This window comes from Orycteropus afer, unplaced genomic scaffold (assembly GCF_000298275.1).
Source record: "Orycteropus afer afer isolate SDZICR_OR568_19922 unplaced genomic scaffold, OryAfe1.0 scaffold00580, whole genome shotgun sequence".
Lineage (NCBI taxonomy): Eukaryota > Metazoa > Chordata > Mammalia > Tubulidentata > Orycteropodidae > Orycteropus > Orycteropus afer.
In genome coordinates this window covers 774776-780300 of record NW_006922167.1, presented here as the reverse complement: position 1 = coordinate 780300, position 5525 = coordinate 774776, and the positions used below count along the sequence as shown (strand labels likewise).

Genomic DNA, 5525 nt, shown 5'->3' with positions numbered 1-5525 from the left:
CAACTAACCTATCAGAGGGAATAATATTTCTAGATACAGACCCTCAAATGGAGAGGAAAACATGACAATGTCTCTGCAGCAGGCACTGTTCTAAAAATGTAGAGACAAGAATATATTTCAAATGATGGAAGATGTGACCAGCAGCAGGCAGTCACTGGGAATGGAGGTTAGAGTGGGAGCTGCGGCCTAGAGATCCAGGCTTGGAGTTCGCCTCAGACGCGGCTGAGAAGTTGAAAAGTGAAGACAGTCCTATGGGTGTCTTGCTTGGTGGGTGTGGTCAGCTGTAAGAATCAGAATGGATCAAGTAGTCATCCTTGGGCCCAATTCTGGTGACAAGTCAGAAGGGAGTCATAGGGCTCCTAACCTAGTCCTAATGGTTCTAGACTGGCAGAGGTGCAATGGAGGACGAACGCAACATCCAGGTCATTGAATGGGAACACCTGGACAAGATGTTCTATGGACTTGGTGTGGCAATGACAATGATGATCCGTGTCAGTGTCCACCCATTCACCCTCATCTGCACCCGACTGCAGGTTCAAAAGGGCAAGAGCCTCTACAATGGGATGATGCATTCATCAAGATCCTGCGGGCAGATGGTGTGACTGGTCTCTACCAGGGGTTCCTGGTCAACACCTTAACCCTCATCTCTGATCAGTGCTATGTTACCACTTATGAGCTCACCAGTAAGTTCGTAGCTGACTACAGCCAGAGCAACAAAGTCAAGTCGCTGGTGGCTGGTGGCTCAGCCTCCCTGGTGGCCCAGAGCCTGCCATTCCCACACTACTGGGTCGGGAGCAGAATGAAGAGGACAGTACCCTCTCCGGTACCCCCACCACACACTCAGCCCTACCCTGGGCCAGGTGGCCTGTCTGGGACAAGAACAGAGACTTTGAACTGCTTTTGCCAAGGAGGTTCTGAGCCTGGACCTCTTGCCCACTGTTTTTAATTCTCTTGCCAAACTAGTCTCCCTCACTCAGTGTAGTCTGTCTTGCCCTAAGGAAACCCCCACCTGCTAACCCTTCTGGTTTCCCCTTCCATCTGTGTTTCTGACATCCTGAGAAGAGCTGTACCTAGAGCTTGTTTACTACCACTGGTCTCTCTCCCGGGGTTTACAGACCATGCTCCAAGCAGTTGCCATCAGCCTTCTGCCAGTTCATCTTTTAGGCTCACTTATTTTTATTTGGGAGCTGAGCTGTCCACCAGGTTACTACTCTACTTTCCCCAGCCATTGGGGCAAGGTGGCAGGCACTTTGCACAGGGAGTAGAAGTAGCAAAACTCTGGTTTCCAAGAGAACTCATCCATCCTCTCTTTGGAGAATTATTAGGTTGGAGAGAAATGTTGATGCTTTATTTTGCGGGTTTTTGTTTTGTTTTGTTTTATAACCTCTGTGAAGCAGGCTATTGTCTTAGTCCTGCTAAAGCAGCAGTCCTGCAGTTGGAGCCCACCCCTTTCTCAGACAGATGGAAAAATGTAATGTAGCTTTTTTCTCAGTCCAAGTTCCCTATCCTTTAAGTCCCAGGAGCCCTGGGACAATATAAGCTGCTGGCTTCCCCTGGCCCATATGACTACAGTAGTGGGCACAGTTCTAAGTAGATTGGATTGTTTGGGGCACACTAGACTTGGGTCACTACCCTGGAAAGTCAGGCTGAGAGAACAGTTGCTTTGGAAAACAACAAGAGAAGGTATGTGCCCAGCATATTTTCCCAGGCCCTCTGAGCCAAGCCTGAGAGCAAAATGGAGGTTCTTAGCCCCCAGCAGTCCTAGACAAACACATGTATATGCTAATCACTGGGACTCGTGGAAACAAATGCTGTCTCACATGGGAATCTCTGAGATGTGGAACTGTTCATTTTTTTTCCTCCCTGGATGTGAAGAGTTAACCCAATCATGGTACTCAGTCAGTAAAGAGTGGGTCAGGAAGTCATCCATACCAGGACTGCTGCATTCACCAGTCTGATACTGCTGAGATTGTCTGTTGACACTCTCCTGGGAGCTGAGTTCTCCTTCCCTGCCCAACTTGCCTCCCCAACTCCACCACCATATCTGTGTTGCAAGCAGAGAGCTACATTAAACAGAATGAGAAGACATGTCAAACCCTGCATTTCTACTTAAGACATCTGGACTGGACAATCCTTCAAACCTTCTATTGGTGCCACCCACTGGGAAAGGTCATGGTGCCAATTTGAAAGGTTCTAGCTACCTGAAGCCTTGATATTTCCATCGCTGCCCCACATTTTTTCATCCTGGCCAGATCAGAATTTGAAAATTGTATTTCTCTACTTTTACCACTACCTCTGCCCATCTTGGTCACTATTTTTGAGGGTTTTTTCCCTTCTCAGTTATTTTTATTTGTCTCTTCCTGCACTTTATCAAAGGAGGCCTATAATTTCTATCCATGAGTTGCCATCCAAATGGTTTGGCCCACAGATCATTTTGAATCTTCCTACCCCTCAGTCACAGTTTCATCCTAAGAACTATCAATATAATGGAAAGAAGGAGTCCCTTTTCAAGGAGCCTCTTTTCTAGCTCTTCCTAGTGAGACCTTTATAGATTGGTTCTCAGCTCCCTATCTTCTCTCTAGAGACTTGTCTTCAATTCTTCCTCACTATGGCAAAGTGGGTAAAGTATCTTGGATGAGGAAGTGATCTCCTGCTTCTCATGTTTTAAGTGTTTTTCTCCCTCTCAGACTGCTGTGTTTTCTTATACGGTATTTCACTCCCTTTGTCTCGTTACCTTTCTCTCTCATACAGTTTTAAAGGACAATGTATGTATAATTAAGGAGGCCCCTAGCCCCTACATTTTCATTTAGTAAATTTAGAGACTAGGATTGGCTTTGAGTAAAATGTGTCTTGGGGGATATGCATTCAGTGGGTAGAGAGTAGGCTCTGCTCCATTTCCTTAGAACCAGAGACCTGACCAGCTGGAATTTTTTACATTGGTTCGTGGCCAAAACTACAGAAGAAACTTTTGGAAGATGGCAAGACAGGAAACCTGATGAGAGTATTGAGAGACAATGGAACGAAAATGCAGACACACGTAACATTTGAGAGACTCCTGTGAACATTAACAGTGGGTATTCACTGCTGTACTGCACGAAGTCTTTGAAGTGTAATTAAAAGTTTTTATTGAAAAGAAAAAGCATATATTTCAAGGTAACCACAGAGAAGAGTAACAATTCTTCTAAGCAAATCCAGAAGGAAGGAAACATATGGGCTTAAATAACACAAAACCAACTATAAAGAAGAAAAGGGAGAAAGCAATAGCCAACAAACTGAACTCAGCAGAGAAATATACACAGACCAAGGAATCACCAACGACACGAAAAAAAACCACAATAGAATGACACCAATCAACTCATACCTATCACTAATTACACTCAATGCGAATGGACTAAATGCACCTATCAAGGGAAAGAGAGTAGCAGACTGGATAAGAAAAGATAACCCATCGATATGCTGCCTACAAGATACACACTTTAGACACAAAGATAAAAACAAATTAAGAGTTAAAGGATGGAAAAGAATATACCAAGCCAATGGAAACCAAAAAAAGGCAGGGGTAGCAATTATGATTTCTGATAAAATAGACATTAAGGTAAAAAACATCTTAAGAGACAATGATGGGCATTACATGATGCTGAAAGGGTCAATCGACAAAGAAGAGGTTACAATAATAAATATTTATGCACCCAATGAAAATGCTCCAAAATACATGAAGCAAATATTAACTGAATTAAAAGGAATGATAGACAACTCTACATTGGTAGTGGGAGACTTTAACACACCACTTTCAAGGAGAGACAGGTCAATGGGAAAGAAGCTCAGCAAAGATACAGAAGAATTTAAAAACACAATCAACCAACTGGAACTCATAGACATATATAGAGTACTTCACCCAACAAAAACACAATTCACATTCTTTTCCAGTGTACATGGATCCTTCTCCAGAATAGACCATATGCTAAGACATAAAACAAGCCTCAATAAATTCAAAAGCATTGAAATACTGCAAAGCATCTTCTCTGACCACAATGCTATAAAACTAGAAATTAATAATAGGAAGTGCAAGGAAAAAGCATCAAACATATGGAAGCTGAACAACTCTCTGCTTAAAAACTATTGGGTTACAGAACAGATAAAAACTGAAATAAAAAAATTCCTAGAAACTAATAAGAATGAAGATACATCCTACCAAAACCTATGGGACACAGCAAAACCAGTTCTAAAAGGACAGTTTACAGCAATAAATGCATACACCAAAAAAGAGGAAAGAAACAAAATCAACACTCTAACTTATCAACTACAACAACTAGAAATAGAACAACAAAAGAGGCCTATAGTATCTAGAAGCAAGGAAATAATAAAGATCAGGGCAGAAATAAATGAAACAGAAAACAAAAAAACCATAGAGAAAATCAACAAAACAAAGAGCTGGTTCTTCTAAAAGATTAATAAAATCGATAAACCATTGGCAGACCTAACAAAAGAAAAGAAGGAGAAGACCCAAATCACAAGAATTGTAGATGAAAATGGTGTCATCACAACAGAACCAACTGAAATAAAAAAGATACTGACAGAATATTATGAAAAGCTGTACACCAATAGATACGGGAATCTAGAAGAGATGGACGAGTTTCTAGGATCACAAGATCTACCTAAATTATCCCACTCAGAAATAGAAAACTTGAACAGACCCATAACAAGGGAAGAAATTGAACAGGTCATAAAAAAAAACCCAAAAAAAAACACTTCCCACAAAGAAAAGCCCTGGTCCTGATGGCTTCACTGGAGAATTCTATAAAATATTCAGAGAAGAGTTGACACCTATGCTTCTCAAGCTATTCCAGAACATAGAAAAAGATGGAGTACTCCCAAACTCATTTTATGAAGTAAGCATAACACTAATACCAAAATCAGGGAAAGACAACACTAGGAAGGAAAACTACAGACCAAAATCACTCATGAACATAGAAGCAAAAATCTTTAACAAAATCCTGGCCAACAAAATCCAACAACATTTCAAAAAATTAATACATCCTGACCAAGTGGGATTCATACCAGGTTTGCAAGGGTGGCTCAACATCAGAAAATCAATCATGTAATCCACCACATAAACAAAGCAAAGGAAAAGGACCATATGATTATATCAATTGATGCAGAAAAGGCATTTGATAAAATCCAACATCCATTCCTGATTAAAACTCTCAGTAAAATAGGGATAGAAGGGAAATTCTTCAACATAATAAAGGGTATATATGCAAACCCAACAGCCAACATCGTTATTAATGGAAAAAGACTCAAGGCATTCCCCTTACGAACGGGAACCAGACAGGGATGCCCTCTACCACCACTTCTATTTAACATTGTATTGGAAGTCCTGGCTAGGGCAATAAGGCAAGAAAAAGAAATAAAAGGCATACATATTGGCAAAGAGTAATTAAAACTATCTCTATTTGCAGATGATATGATCCTATACATAGAAAATCCAAGGGACTCAATAAAAAGACTATTGGAACTAATAGAGA

At 41.1% G+C, this 5525-nt stretch overlaps 1 pseudogene; it reads left to right on the top strand.

Annotated features, from left to right (window-relative positions):
* The first annotated feature begins 398 nt into the window (after nt 1-398).
* On the top strand, nt 399-946 carry LOC103210269 (annotated as a pseudogene).
* Nucleotides 947-5525: the final 4579 nt, after the last annotated feature.